Source organism: Phalacrocorax carbo, chromosome 9 (genome assembly GCF_963921805.1).
Source record: "Phalacrocorax carbo chromosome 9, bPhaCar2.1, whole genome shotgun sequence".
NCBI classification, from domain to species: domain Eukaryota; kingdom Metazoa; phylum Chordata; class Aves; order Suliformes; family Phalacrocoracidae; genus Phalacrocorax; species Phalacrocorax carbo.
The window spans coordinates 10612011-10628711 of record NC_087521.1 but is presented as its reverse complement, the minus strand read 5'-3'; positions in this window follow the sequence as shown (position 1 = coordinate 10628711).

The window sequence follows — 16701 nt, the reverse complement described above, 5'->3', positions numbered from 1 at the left end:
TGCTTTCCTGTGCCATATATATGACCTTATACTTGCTGGTATTTGGTATTTTGTCAGATGCAATTTTTCACAGTCATATACCTTCTAAGACTTCGGGGTTTTTTGCTGGTTTTGCATAGTGAATGCCTTAATCTCTTGCTTATACCCCTACTACCTTTGCGCTTAGTTCAATGTTCTAGACTAGCATGTTTCCTCATGTGTGCAGCCAACTCCACCGTGAAATCTGTTGCCTGTTGCACACTTAGGCAGGGCTGCCAAAGGTCTCAGGCTTGCCCTGGGACCTGGTATTACAAGAGATAGAGGCCTGGGGCATAGCTATTCTCCACTTCTTTCCTCCCACTTTGTCCAGCCTATTTTGACCATTTCAAGTGTGCTGGTTTTGGCAGGGATAAAGTTGTAGCAGCTAGTACGGGGCTGTGTTTTGGGCTTGCGCTGAAAACAGTGCTGATAACACAGGGATGTTTTCATTACTGCTGAGCAGTGCTCGCACAGAGTCAAGGCCTTTTCTGTCTCTCACCCCACCCCACCAGTGAGGAGGCTGGGGGGGCACAAGGAGCTGGGAGGGGACACAGCGGGGGCAGCTGACCCCAACTGACCAGAGGGATATCCCACGCCGTATGACGTCATGCTCAGTACATAAAGCTGGGGAAGAAGGAGGAAGGGGGGATGTTCAGAGTGATGGCGTTTGCCTTCCCAAGTCACCGTTACACGTGATGGAGCCCTGCTTTCCTGGAGATGGCTGAGCACCTGCCTGCCTATGGGAAGGAGTGAATGAATTCCTTGTTTTGCTTGTGTGCGTGGCTTTTGCTTTACCTGTTAAACTGCCTTTATCTCAACCCATGAGTTTTCTCACTTATGCCCTTCTGATTCTCTCCCCAGTCCCACCTGCGGGGAGTGAGCAAGCGGTTGTGTCGGGCTTGGTTGCCAGGTGGGATTAAACCACAACACCAGCCTCTGCCAGCTGATTTTCACATTTGAAAATGTAAAGTATTGTGAAGAGGTGGTGGGTGGGCAAATACTTTGATGGAAGAAAAGCAGCTCTGTAGTCCTTCATATGTGGTAATCCTTCATGGATATCATGGGTCTAAAGAAACATTTGCATACATGCGTGCATACTATCAATACAATTTCTGCAAGTTACTTCTCCGTCTTCTCTCTCCTTTCTCCTTTAAAGTGCAAATTTTACACAGTATTTTCTATACATGTGAGTGGGTAATTAAATACCAACTAAGACAGTGCTCATCACTGCAGCTGTCAGTGCTCGTCACCACCAGCATCCCGGCGCTGCAGCCCAGGAGGCTGCTCAGCCGGGACATGGAGCAGGCCCGCTGGAGGATGCCCACCTCTGGAATGCAGACCCCTGGCACTGTGCAGCTCTTGCTTGGGTTCATCTGCTAGACTAGTCAGAGACTAGTAAGTTGGCTGTGACAGTCTTACCTGCAGTAGAAATACCCTTCATTTTTATATTAACCTTTCTTTTTCCTTCTTCTTACCACTGTTGGGTTTTATGCTGTCTGTGAAATGACACAAACTTCCCAAAAATATCTTCCACCTTAATGAGCATTTTCCTTGTGTATAGATTATGGTTTTCATTAAAATTGAATCGAAATACCTTACATTTAAAGCACTGGGTGGCTAAAGTAAAAGAAATTTATCTTAGCATATCCTTTACCAGTCTTGGCAGACTCTGTACCAGTTCATCTGACATTTTGGATTCTCTGACTGATTTCTTTTGGAAAAATCACTGACTATGATTTTTAGACACCTGGTTTTTTTCACTGTTTCTTTGTAAATAAGTATGCCTGCTCTACACTAAAACACGTTAGCTTGGTTAAAAAGCTTTTTCTCCATTTCTCCACAAATACCGTTCTGTTGAAAATGGAGTCCTAGGGCACTGGCTCTCTGTGTGTCTTTGTAAATTGACTCTGCTTTTTGTTGTTGATGTTGTTGCAGGCCCTCCCTCTTCCCTCTGTCTTCTTCATATTTCTATGGCTAGAAGACAAAACTGAGCTGGTTATTGAGACAGTATCATTTATTTGTGTTCTTTAAGCAGGCTGCAGCAGAGCCAGAAGATAATGGGCACCTCATTTATTCAGGCTTTGAATGATCATATTTAATTCCCAGTGACAGCTGTCTTCACCGCATTAGCATTGCAAATCAGCTCTGTTTTGTAATGGCCTTCTATTGAACATGATTCAATTATGTGTGGTCCGTAGTGAGGCAGGATACGGTCTTAGTATCTATAGCAATATTTCTGCAAGCTGCTGCTCTTTACACCGCTCACATTTAAGCTGTCTGTTTACCACAATGCTTTCCTTGAACTACACTGAAGTCTCTTCATTTTGCAGCTAAATAAAGAATGAATATAATTTGTAAAAGCAGTTATCTGGTCAGACATATTACATACCCTGTCTTCTTTACACATGCCTGGAATCAGGAAACACTTGTTAAAATAATTGTTATTATACTTAAAACATTTATATTACAAAAGTCATTAAAGTGGATTTAAATTATTATAAAGTGTTAAATAGAACTGAGTACTAAAACCCGATGCTGGCTTGAAGAAAAACTGTAATAACATACCAAACAAGTAAATTTTCTTCTATTGTCATAGTTTTCCAGGAAAAGAGCAGCAAGGCTTAACATTTATAGAGCAAGCTAAAAATCACAAAATTTCAAAAATACAATTTCAAAAGGTTTCAGAAGTCCTATTTAATTTACTGTTAAATGGTTAAATCCTGTGCACCATATATTCTAGTCTTTCTGAATTTTGGGCTGGCATGTGCAGGTTACATTTCAGACTAAGCTGCTGAAGGCCTGGATCACATCACTGTAGCCTAATAGGTTTGTGTATTTGTTATAATGGAAAAACCTTTCTAAATTCTGATTCCATGTGTAAAGCAAGTTGTCCTATTGTGTCAGGCAGCCTGTAAAAGAAAAGCTTCCTCTGCACAGATCCAGCAAATACATGCTTCAGTCTGTGCAAGGCAAAGCACAAACCTCACTCTTTTCTCCAGGATTTCCACCCGTGAACTCTACAACATTTAGCTCTTGCAGAAATCTCATTATTCACAATACAGCTGTCCCCAGCCTCAGGGCTCTCTTAACATCCTTCATCTTGCTGACGAAGCGCACCTATAGCAGGAATACGTTATTTAACCCACAAACTGGAGTGGTGGGCCATCATTCTAAAGTATTTTGTTGAACAAGAATAGGAAAGGTTTTTTAATCACACACTAACCTTGAATTCTTTAATCAAGATGATGATGACAGAGAATTCACAGTGTCCCTTCTGTGGGATCCCCAGTTTGAGGTTGGTCCTGGACTGAAGCCAAAGGCCACCACTAACTGCCCCAGGTGGGCTGGAAGGTCACAGACACCTGTGCTAACCACATCACTCCCTCTGATGCTGCTGCATGGGATACCGCTGTCCATTTACCACATTCATACATTTTTAAAGGATATGGGGGTTTTTGTTTTTTCTTTTTTTAAGCCTTCATTCACACCTTTCCTCTCTGCTGTCTCCTCTGACAGATTCGGTTGTCTCTTTTGTAAAGATTTGAGACATCCTGATTTCTTGATTATGTCCTTAACTAAGTTTATGAGGTTTCACTACATTTTTGAAACCACAGAACTTATGTGAAAATAATGGCTGGTTCATCTTTCAAATAGGAGATTCATTGATTTTTTTAAGGTTAAACCCATTTGTTGTTAATGGCTGGTTTTTTAACATATAACAAATTGTATATTCACCTACCTAGGAAAGAAACTGGAGTTTATGGAAGCAGTTTCATTTAATGTTATCATGCCTACCACACAAAAAAAAATATTTATGTGCAAGGAAATACCGGTGCATGCTATTTTTGCACATGGTCCTTAATGAAGCTGCTCCGTGGGGCTGGATCTCAACACAACAGTCAACCAAGGGTCAGTTTCTTTAGTAGGGTCTCAGGCCCCAGTCCTCAGAGGTGTTTAGGGATCTATGGCCCATCAGTTCAAGTGCTAGATGAAAAATCCACCTATGCCTTTTAAAGAAAAGCTGGGCCAATATTTTAAAAGTATAAATTGTATCCAAAGTCAAAGTCTGCTCTGCTCAGACATCCAGAAAAGCAAGATGTCTCCATTTTTTCTAAGCTACTTGAATCTTTCTGCTGATTAAAAACAGTCTACAAAGCGAATGGAGTAATATGGATACAGGATAATGGAATAAACCAGTCTCTAGAATATATTATTAGAGTCACATTCTTTAAACCCTTCATAGACAATCAGAGATTTTTTAAAAATATATTAAAGGGAGTTGTTCAGTTCTCTTTTTTTCCCACATTTTTAAAATAATAATACCTTGAAAGATGTAAACTAAAATTATTTTTCTTAACAGAAACCAACATCAGGGATAAAACTTTGTTTAAGAATTAATAATGGAACAAGAAAAAAAGAATAAAAGGAAAGCAGGCACCACAAACTCTACAGGGAAGAACAAAGTGAAAGGCTTTAGGAAACAAGGTGAAGGAGAAACAAGATCTCATTGGTGCCTTTCAGCTTTTTTCTCCCATTGAAAAAACTGAAGAAAAAATAATTTTTGGTAACATGTGAATTTCCAATGTTCTTAGTAAATGATTCAACTGTGGCAGGCATTAAGCAAACTTGCACATATCAGAATATGTCCCTTTTTTCATCATGGTCTTTCACCTCAGAAGCATTGCACTGTGACTAAAACCAAAAAGCAAGTGTGATGTCTACACTGTCGTAGGGGCTGGGGGGGCTCCCAGTGGAGTATAATGTCATGCTATGGCAGACATCCACATGGGTCATACTGTCTGACCCTGCTAGATGGCTCTCAAGTTTACATTTTCAGATGCTGACCTTCATACAACATGTTTTTGTCTGTTTCTTTGCCTAGGGAAACAAGGTTTATGTTACCACTATATCTCTTTCTCGTCTTATTCCACCACCACCACCACCACCCCCCAACAATTACTAACTCAAATTTGAAAGGTACTAGAAGTTCTATAGATGATTGCATTCGTACAGGCTTCCTGAAGGCCAGTGGTTAGTGATAGACAGACAAAGACAGGCACCCCTGCCTGCCCCAGGGAGGACAGACTGCCTCTGCAGCTGCCCACGCAGCTGGCCCAAACGCACTGGCAGGAGGTCAGTGTGCATCACTCCAAGCACCCACAATACTGCTTGCTTTTGACCAGCCAAGGATGCCATAGAGGATATGGAGGAAGGTGGAAATCGTGCTGCATAGTGGGCACAGGACACCCTAATCCACAGGAATCCAGGCTTCATTGATTTTACCACTCAGGAACAACCTTTTTATTCTGAAATAAGTAAGCTCTTTTCACAGGAAAACCGCACAAACAAAACTAACATCACCTCCTGAGTAGGCATTGCTGCTTTATGTTATACTGGTCATGTTTACAGTCAATTACCACAGAAAGCCAGGGAATTTCTTTCTATATTGCTGTATGTAATGGATACTAATGACAACTTCCTCCACCTGTCATGTAATTTGGTGTAATTAATGTAATTTGTTCTAGTAATTGTAAGAAGGTCAGGACCAGAGTTCATGAAATATGAATCACTTCCACATCCCATTTCAATATTTATCATCCTGTGCTATCCATAGACACTATTATACAAATAACTTAATTGAGAAACAATAAAGGTTTATATAAAATAAAATAAAAATAAAATAAACCTTTCACAGAAGTAAGGAAATGGAAAGTAAATCCCCTAACACCTTCTCATTCTTCAGGCACATGTTCTGTTGCATTCACACACCGTAGGCCACCACTTCAAAGTCTCCTAGAGGTGCCAGCCTTCCAAAATCATTACTTATCAACTGTATTGCTGTCGCACTTTGAAGTTGTTTATGCTACTTGTCTCTGCCCCGGATGACTTATATTGCAAGTACAGAGGAAATTAATGCAGACCGATCGATGGGGGAAATAAAGCAACCAGCATTGCTCAGCTTGATCTCAGGAGACTGTGCTCATGCTGCCTCATGTATTAGTCATAGTTAAGAAGAGTATTAAGTAGGGATTTGGAGGAAAATGAAATAGTGTGGGGCTGCTTACAGGGACATTTCCCTCTCCCACATTAGGGGGAGGTATAGGAAAACTAGAGGATAAAAACCAAACATGTCTGCCTGGAACTTCAACGAGTAGATTATGGGCTTGCAAGCTAACTGGAGGTTGGTGTTCACCCTCAGTCTTGAAGATAAGGTGGTAAGTATGGTACAAGAGCTTGTGAAATGCCTTGAGAATGAATCAACAGCTTAGGTTTAGGGAGGCAAGCAAAGGGGAGTGAATTTTGCAAAACAAGGGAATTAAAGGTAAGAGAAATATAGGAAGGAAGATCTTTGCAGCAATATGAAAAATTGTCAGAGGAATAAAATTACAACAAAAGACAAAGAGTACGTCATAGTAACTGAGCCACAAGATAATGCGAACTTCTGCTACATGGAAAGAAAGACAGAGAAAATTTGAAATATTGCAGTGACAATCATCAAGACAGCCTGAATGGGAGAAATAACCTACAGATCAAACACATGCTTTGTGCCTCACTGACAAGCCTAGTAGTTTTCATAGTCAGAAAAATGAAATTGTAGGCTGGAATTAGAGTCAAAGGTTAGTAGCTCTCTCTGAACTGAACCTGAGTTCACTGACCTCTTTGAGAACATACAAGAAAGTTGGTCCAAGATTTTAATTTGGACAAAATAAGCCAAGACTGGAGTAGAGAGACAGGTTTCTGAGGCAACAGCGTAGAAAATGTTGTCAAATTCATGTTTTTACAGACAGATATGCAGAGATACTGTTAAAGACAACAGACACAGTCCATGCAGAACCACTATAAAAATTATAAGAAAAATGAGTCAGACAACTTCTCCAAGGGAATCCTTCCCAGAGCAGTCAGAAGTAGGAAAGAGTCAGAAGAGGATATGATGTGAGCAAATGAAAGGCTGAGTCACACTTGGCCAACAAGTCCCAGAGCTAAGGGTGGAATACTTGTTCACTAAATTTATCTAAAAAGAAGCTGTAGTGGCAGAAAGAAATATCAGTGAAATGTAGGTCCTAAAACCAGATGAAGGGGATCAAGGGTAAAACTGGAAGACAGAACTGGAAGTAGAGTTTGGTAATAGAGCATCTATGAGATCAGAGATCCATGAGATGAAAAGGAGGGAAGAAGTAGGTGGGAAGAAAGGTCTCATCATTTTAGAACAGGGATCTAAAAATGCTTTTATTGTGAGGAAAGAGTGTGACATTATGGGCAATGTTGGAGGAGAGTACAAATGTGGGCACCAACTAAGAGCGCAAAATGGGCTGGAAGGCTCACTAGCCTAGGAGAAAAGTGGAAAAGGAAGAGAGGAGGAGGAAGAAAAAGTCATATTACATTTTGTCGGGTTTGTGCAGCAAGAAGTAGGTGAAGTCTGGTGAGAAATGGATGTGGAAGCCAAATGTGGAAAGAATTGGGGCTGACTCCACTGTGCTGAAATAGCTGGAGTTGTTAGTGTGGGATTCAGGCAGCAGTCAGGGTGGGGACTGCGGAGCTGCATGGCCACAGCAGCATCGCATGCTGAGGCAGTGTATGTCCCCAGTTCCTCCTGGTAATCATCAGGGACTTGGTGTACCTGCTCAAGCAGGGGTGTTGGACAAGGTGATCTCTAGAGGTCCCTTCCCACCCCTACTGTTATGTGATTCTGTGACTTGCTGTTGTCTTGCACACTCACTTTCCCTTAATGTGAGTATGGCCTGTCATGTTCTTTTATTTTTATATCCTTTATACTTGAAACTTTTTAGGAAGATACTATGTGGTAATTATCTTGCTGAGAATATTGTCTGCATTGTAGAGACCCCCTGAAGCGGGGTGCTGCTTAGTTCTCATGCACAGTTTAGATTTTTAGGAGCCACTTTTGAAAGTGGAAAAGATTATGGACCATAGGATGCTGAAAAGCCTCTGATTTCACAGGAATGCTTTGAAATTGGTTTCATCTTATTAATACCAGTCTCTAGAAAAGGTTGAGTAATGTCATCACAGAATCAAGTCAACTCTGAGAATAATTTGGGAAAGCACAACATATCCATTTGAAAAGATTCTGCCCTTACTCCATCTACAGTCTTTTGTGCAAGTCAATTCCTTCATCAACTATTCTGCCCAAATGAGCTGATGTCTCTCAATGTCACTGGTTCTGGAGCTTTTGGGAAATCAAAAAGCAATTGCTTCTCAGCATTATGTTGACATGCTCTAATAAAAGCTATTGCAATGAGGCATCAGCACTTTAAAAGGCATAACTTAACAACGCTAGTTACTGAGAGCCATGGACTCAATATGGGTATGTTGGAAAGAAATGGCTAGTTTTTAAATTGAAAAAAGTTTGATTTCTTAGATATACAACTCATAAAAGCTTTCTTTACCAAGAGATACCACTGTTAAGTCCTAAACTGTAGAGAAGTATATATTATAAAATGAGTTTCTAATAGTAGAATGCCAGTAAACAGTAACAGTCCATACGAGTTAGAAAAACAAGAAGTCAGTCTATGATTGCTGATGTAAGAACAGGCAAGCTGCTTGTTTATTGTTTACCAAGTTCCCCTCTTATTAAATAATTTAAATACTAATATGGAGAAGTGGTGGCCGGTAAACCTGAAGCATACTCCAGTAATCTATAAATAAATGTGTTATATTAAGTTGTAACAGGTATTAATAAGCCTTCTAAAATTGACATACTCTGTAGATAAATTTGTATTTATTTTGAATTTAATTGATCTTCATCCAAACTTTGAGAATTTTTCCCTGGATAACAACTAGGAGCAAAGCCATGTAAAAGATTATAAAATTCTGTCTTAGAAGTTGAAAAGGAAATCAGTTTTTCCTAGTTTCCCATTCTTTTCTATAGTAAAATTTTTCTGGAATGCACTTTTATTTTCTCTTACATTCCCTTCTCCCGTATAGATCCACTGTACTTGATATATGGTAATTCACAATCACCGTTTTTAAAAGGCCTTTAAGGCTACTATAGATAGAACAAAGAGAAGCTATTCTGAGAGCCAATTCCCAGACTTCTCTGTGGACAAAGAAGTCAGATTAGCAAACTGCCATTACAAAAGAAGCTCTCCAGCATTTTCACAGTTTGGTTCAAATCAACAGTTGCCAACTAAAGCAAGAAGATTGAAGCTGAGAAGTTAAACAAATAAAACACAAGTCAAATTGCTCCTGAAAGGCAAAAGCCAATCAAATAACCAGCTTATCAAATTGCAATACAGTTAAATAAACAAAGTATGGTATTACTAATATACCAAAGCAGTCCCCTCCCTTTCTAAGACTTGCTGGTTGTTAGTCTCATGTAACACCAGGTCACTCAGGGCTTAGCAGCAACACTGGTGATAAAACTCAGAGGTGAGTGCTCCGAAAGCAAAGCCGGTAGTTCCACAGCTGAAGAAAACTCTGTATTAACCCAGAGACCAATAAAACATATGACACAAATAGGCTCAATTATTTTATGCATTCGAAGACTTTTAGAAAGATAAGTTTTTTCTATTTTTAAATGCCGGGCAATACAGATGCCACCACCTAAGCTTCGCTGTTAAAAATGGTAACTTCAAAGTTGCTGGAACTGATTCAGTGGCTTTTTCTAGAAGCTTTCTTATTATTATTATTATCTCTTTCTACTACTCTCTCCTATACCAAGTCCAAGCGAACACTCTAGAACGTTTCTTAACCAGATCTCAGCAACTATTGCAAAAACACTTGGCAACAGACAACTGCATTTGCAGTTGACAGCTACATAGTTATGCATGTCCTTACATGCAAGCAAGCAACAAAACCTATTTTTATTCTGATTTCTTAAAATGAAAACTATTTTGATAATGCCATACAATAAACCACTCTGGAATAAACAAATTATCTTCAGGTTTTTGAAAGCTGAAAACACAACAGGATGGATTGTAACTAAGTAATTTTAAACTTAATGACAGTCTACAAGTCTCCAGCTTGGTGCAGTTCTGCATATCCTAGCATGGTGCGCTACCACATGAAACCAACAGTTTACCAACAACCAACAGGAATGCTCCTGATTTTATCTTCAGGCAAAATTTCTTCTTCTTATACAAGTGCCTTAATACTGGGGATGGACGGAGAGGGTTGCAAAATATGGGAGATATGCTGGCATTGCAGGATCCAAGATGTTCATACTTTAAGTACATTGTGACATACAAGACTCAGTTCATAAACAATATATATCATCTGTGTTCAACCAATATGTCACATTACCTTAGGATTACTAAAGTCATATATATATACACCCTCAAAACCTCTATTCATATATCTATCCCTTTGCTTCTCTTCATTAGGCATAAACCAGTGTTATTCTGAGTTTAAAGAACAAATGGGTTACAAATCAGTGATGTCTTCATCATGAATATTTGTCCTTATCAGAATGGGGTCTCCTGGAACAATTACTACGTATCTAGGCAGCAGCACTACAAGTGAATGTGAATTAGCATCACTACAGATTATTCCAATAGTTCCTATTCATCACAAACAACAACAGCTTCAGGAAAACATAACACCACCACATGCAACCAGCCAGGGGATATATCAGAAAGCATGTCTTCAAATCAAGAAATAAATCCAAAGACTATCAAAAATTCTAATATAGAGGGAAAGCCACAAGACCTGTGTTCAGATTTAGAAAATTTAATTGAACTTTTTAATAATTTCTGAGAACTGCATCAGAAAAGCTCTTATTTCTACAACACAAAAGGTTATAAGCAGACAATCCATTCAGACAGTGACCTTGCCAGCCAGTACTGGGGAATAAAAAAAAACCCCACCATTCCCCATCACATTCTCCAACACCCTTATTGCTCTACCTCCCCATAGAAATGCCATGCAATTAATAAAGGGTAATGCATGTTAAAATGTAGTCCATACCTGAAAAAGTTTGGGAAAACATAATTATTAACAGCATGAAAAATATTTTGCACCATATCTCCGTCATTGTTATTCTAGCAAATGAAAGGAAATATGCCTACTCTCCCCATCTTCCCTCCAGTTGCTAGTTATCACCAGTATAACTGTATGGTAGCAGTAAAACAGCACTAGATCTTGTATTTATACTAAATTGCTAAACTAAGTTCTACAATTAAACACCAGGAACAAATGTGTTGTTTAAAGTATTCATTTTGGATGGACACTTTCAAAGAAAAACCTATCAGCTCTGTTATTTGACAACCTTAATTCTGAGAGCAGAAACTGTATTGCTAAGAGAAAGTGAGCAAATATTTTCAGGGATTACAATCTGCATACTGTTAAAAGAATTGACAACAATTGACAATAATACTGATTATATATCTCAGGAGGAGAGGAACCATTATTCATACTTTATTTATATCAGACTCATCTCAGGGGGCCAGCATCTGTATGACTGTGTACAACCCAAATACCAGCGCTATTTCTGGAGTCCAAAGCAAACTTGGAGAGGTAAGTCACCAAGAAGACAGGTTTCTTTTATACCATTCTCAAATATTTTGAGGAAACTTTTCATATTCAATATTCATATTCATTTTCTTGGTTAAAATAATTTCCAAATTGTATTATCAAGCTTAAATAAAAAATCATTTACAAATATGGCCAAGGTTTATTACCTGCATTTTAACAGCATGAGGAAATAAAGCTTGTGGGTCTTGGATGTTTTATTCAAGATTGCAGAATAACAGCAGGAACTGAATCCTGCTCTTTTCACCCAAAACTTTCTCTCCACTAGCCCAAAGAAATCGAACCTACCCTGATATTGGGTTATTCAGCACACGCTAGGAATTTTCCATTTTGAGTGTTTCTACTTTGACATAAATGCACATCCCATTTCTATTCTGGTTTTATCGAACTATCATTCCAGGAGTTCAAGAAGTAAGTTTTGAACATTTCCGCAAATAACTACTTGGTTCCACCAGCCGCAAACATACATCGAATGTAATCAGAAAGCAATTGGCAGTGACCACGATGCACCAAGCATGCCAGAGCGGATGAGAACTTAAATGGGAAAGTTCAAGAGAGTAATTTGGCAATCTAATTCTCAGTGATACCTGCATTCAACTTGCATCTGAACTTTTGACACAAATTCCTCAAAGCACCTAAACATGGACACCGAAGCATGTGCAACAGCACCTGAGTCCTGCTCAGGGACAAAGCAAAAGGGTTCTTAGAGTCTGTCCAAGTCCCAGGGGTCAGGATGTTGATACGGTGCTCAAGACAGTGCTTCTCTTACAACACAGGCTTAGAACGCAATAGCACTGTTCAGCCCGTGCCCGTTGTGCAACATATCCAACACTGCATATATCCACCTCCCTACAGCACTTCCAGCCAGCCCAACCTGAGATGCCAGACAAGCTACTCTTACAGCTGGAGCCCACCCGGACATGTCTCAGAGCTGTGTGTGGCGCACACATCAACGCGTGAAACCAGTGTCGAGTTTAACACTGCCAGACCTCTTGTGCTGGAAACAAATGGCAACAAGTACCCCAGCTCCATTAGGAAGCCACCTGGGTAGCGGGGTGCCGGTTCAAACAGGGCCTCTAATTCTTTAGCTTTCAGAAGTGAATATTCCAGGTAATACAATAGCACCTGTCTATAAATTTTAAATAAATAGGAGAATACTTGATTCTTGACAGTTCATTTCAACATTTCAGTTGCTGATAGCAACATTAACTGCCAGCCTTTCCATTTTCTGTCATTACTTCCATCTCACAAGCTCTAAGGGTTTGATTCTGCCTCACATATTTAGGGCTGGTTTGTTTTTTTTTGCACAATACCCTCAACAAGCAGAGCAAATATAAACTATAACTTGCTCAGCTTTGCAGTCAGGAGAATCTCATTTTCTCTCTGCAGAAAAGAAGGGAGGAAAAGCCTGCTAACATTTTGCAGACCTTCCATGTGCCAATCCCAGAGTTGCGGTTTTGTTCACATGGGGCCTTGACAGAGAAAGGATCTTTGTCACATTAGCTTTGCAGACCCATGAAGACACCCGCGTTCTCCGACCAGGCTGTTTTCTGTTCCCACAGAAACCACATATTTAGTGGGGGCAGCCCTTGAAATGAATGGAAGTCTCTGCATTCATACAGTAATAAAGGATGACAACCACCTGGATTACTGTTCTTCTGGTACTATTTTATAAACACAAAGATATTGAAAATACTGAACCATTCCTTCCTTCCCTATTTTTGCTTCACTAAAGCAAGACTGTAGAGAAACTGAATTAGCATCCCTTGCTAGATTGTGGAGCTCTATCTCTCTCATTTGTCCTTAACCCACACTATACTTATTGTTTTGAGTCTCAGGCTGTATGGTCTGTTTCATTCCTTGTTCTTCACAACATTGAAAATATGTGTATACTATTAGATATATGATAAATGTCTGAAAAGAATCATTTGTTGGAAGGTTTTTGTTGGATTATTATTGAAAGATTAGTGATTCTGAAGTGCTCATTTATATGACATTTAATCATGCAACGCCAATGAACCTGGTTAGTTTTTGTACTGAGAATAGGGAGAAAGGATAGCAGAGTCAGAGCTTACATATTTAGTATTGAATAAACTATATTTTCTATGCTGTTTTCCATAAAAACAGACACGCTAGATCAAACGAAAAGATTTTTCTCAGCCAGTGGCCAGCAGCGGATGTTTAGAAAAAAAGAACATAAGAAAGAGGGAAAGTAGAGCGGCGGTTGCCACCTACTCCTGTTTAAAATCATCCATCTCACATTTAATAGCTCTTCATAATATTTCCTTTCTAAAATTGTTTAATCACTTTTTGAACTTTCTGTAATTTTGGCATCCCATGAGAATGAATCTCAAAATGTAATATTATTATGCAGAAAAGGGCTTTCTTTTGTTTGTTTTAAACCTGCTGCCTAATAGTTTCCTTGGGTACCCCCCAGTGAGTAATCATTCCCTATTCAGTTTCCTCATGTCACTCATAATTTTATATTCCTCTATCACACCCGCCTTTTGTTGTCTCTTTGCCAAGCTGTAGAGTACTGGTACAGTTATATCTCTCACACAGAAGCTGTCCCATACCTCTAACCTTCCCCTCTGCTTTTCTCCCTGCCCTTCCTAGGTCTATATCCTTCCACACTGCCACAAACAATTCACTATGTGCCCATGTCATCAATATATGCATAGTCAAGCTTTCTGTTTCTTTTTTATTATTATTCTTTTCCCAGTACTTCCTAATATTCTGCTTTCTTTTGACAGCTGCTGAGAATTGGGCTGATGTCTTTAAGGAATTAATCAGAAGAGCTTCAAGATCGTCTTTGCTAATTTAGAGTCCACCACTGTGAGCTTCATCATTAAAACTGCTTTTCCCTCAGGAGGATTACTTTGCATTAATTTGGTCTTTCTCACCCAATCACTCGACACAGTAAAATCCTTCCACAGCTTTTTACAGTAAGCTTTGGCTATCTTAAGTAATTTCATATCAACCAAAAATTGTCTCTTTATTCACTTCCTTTTCTAGATCAGTTAAGAATACGTTAAATACCAGACAGCTCCATTCATTCCCCTACTAAACCTTTTGGAAAAACATTATCTAAACTATTTCTTCCCTTTTTTTTTTAACCCATTGCTAATTCAAGAAGAAACTTACTCCATATCCCATATCAGTTAATTTTTCTTAGCCTTTGGTGAGATGCCTATTAAATATCCAAGTTGTGCCGATTCTTCTCCATTACAACACATTAAAACACTGTGGCATACAAATTCTGGCCTTTATTACAGTTTCGGCCAATCTGCCCACTGTAGGGTCAGACACACTAATGAACTTCAGTCTCACAGCCCACAGGTTCTTTAAAAATCTTGGCTTCGCGACTATCCCTTTCTGCTCCTCAGGTATCAGGGCTGATGTAAGTCATAGTTATCCATCCAGGGAGTAGTTCATCACTTTAGTTTTGACTTCTGCTAGAGTTCTTAGATGAACACAAGTTATTTCTGTTGGTTTGCTACTATACACATATCAGTTTGTTCTAAACTGTTTTCATGACAGCTAAGTCAAAGGTCCTTAGTGTGTTCTCCACATAGAAAGGCTCCAGTATAGAAAAAAACCCTCTTTTTGCTCTTTCTTAGTAAACAACAATAGAAATAATTCATTTAGGGCTTTTTTTTTTTTTTTTTCTAAAATCTTATCTTTCTTGAATGCTTCTTTTACACTTTGTCAGAACTACAGAGTCAGGTGTTCTACTTTTGCATTTCAAATGCTGTTATTAGTTGTGCTGATGCTTTTAGCAAGTCAAGGCTCAACAACATCTTTGGCCTGTTTCATAACAGCTTTACACTATCTTGCCAAAGTTTTCTGTTTTCTTCTTTGGATAGAAGTTCCACAATGGAAGATATCTCTGGTCATTTTAAACAGTCTCCTGCAAGGATTTTACCCTTTGAGCTGCCTCTTAATTTCTTTGGAGAAAGGTTCTTCATTTGTATGTACTTTCTTGTTGTAAATTATATTGTGGTGGGGAGATGGGCAAGAAGTTGTGGTTTTTCTGCCTTCAGTGACACTGAATTTGGGATGTCTGTGGTCAGTATTGCATTATTGTTGTGATTTTAGAAAAGAGCTGCAGGGATAAAATGGATTTTATTTGCATTACGAATTTCTAATAAGCTGTTGCTGGATTAAAATGACAGCCTTAAGAATTGTAACCACTGATGGATATGTGCACTGTATGGCACGTAGTTAACATCAAAATCTAATTTAAATCACTGCCATTAAATAAGGAAGTGGAATAAAGTATATGCTGTCTTGGATTATTTGTGAACTATTATATTATGATCATCTTAATCTATTATGCCAGGTTTTTTGTTGCTGTTGTTTTAAAAAATTTATTTAGTTTGTGACTACGTCTAAGCCTGCCTTTTTCATGAAATTGCAGAGCCTTTCACCTGGGCTAAAGATCAGACATTGCATTTTATCGTTCAACATGAATATACAAAATCTTGCAAGGAAAAGAGATCCTTCTTATCATTTCAGCAATCTCTGTTTTACAGATTCCTGAAATGAAAAAAAGAGCAAAGAGTTCATTGTTATTTGCACCACTAAAGATGAAAGAGCAAAAAAAAGGTCATTGCAGTTTTCTAGTTAAATAAAGAGCTTAAAACAAATTTTTACTAAAACGACAAAATTTTTTGCCTGTTGTTATCGATGTGAATGACCTCACAGAAATTATTTCAATCTGTCAGCAATTTGTCCTCATTCTTTGTGTATAGTTTGAAAAATTTGGTACTTTTTTGTCAGAAATACCTTTGCATTCTCATTTTTAAACATATCAAAAGGCAAAATAACCAAAAATATATTACTGAACTAACGTTTCTTCTGTGTGACAGTAATTGACACATTGTACTGGCCATAACAATATTCAATGGAAGTTTATTTTTGGTTGATCGTACTGAATTTTTTTTATATAAAGTGCTAAACAATATCAATCTTTCCTGTCCATGTTTTACCAATGACTGTGGCAGACCCCAAACTATTTGAAAACACTGCCCCATGCATGAGCACAACAAAAGCCACTTTTGATAGATTTGGAGCAAAACAAAGGCTACAGATGAAAACTAATTAAAAACCAGTGTTTTAACAAGATGTGTTTCAATTCAGTGTATTTCTTTAAAAAAGAAGAAGAGGGTCAAAGGTTTAAAAATCTCAATTTTATAT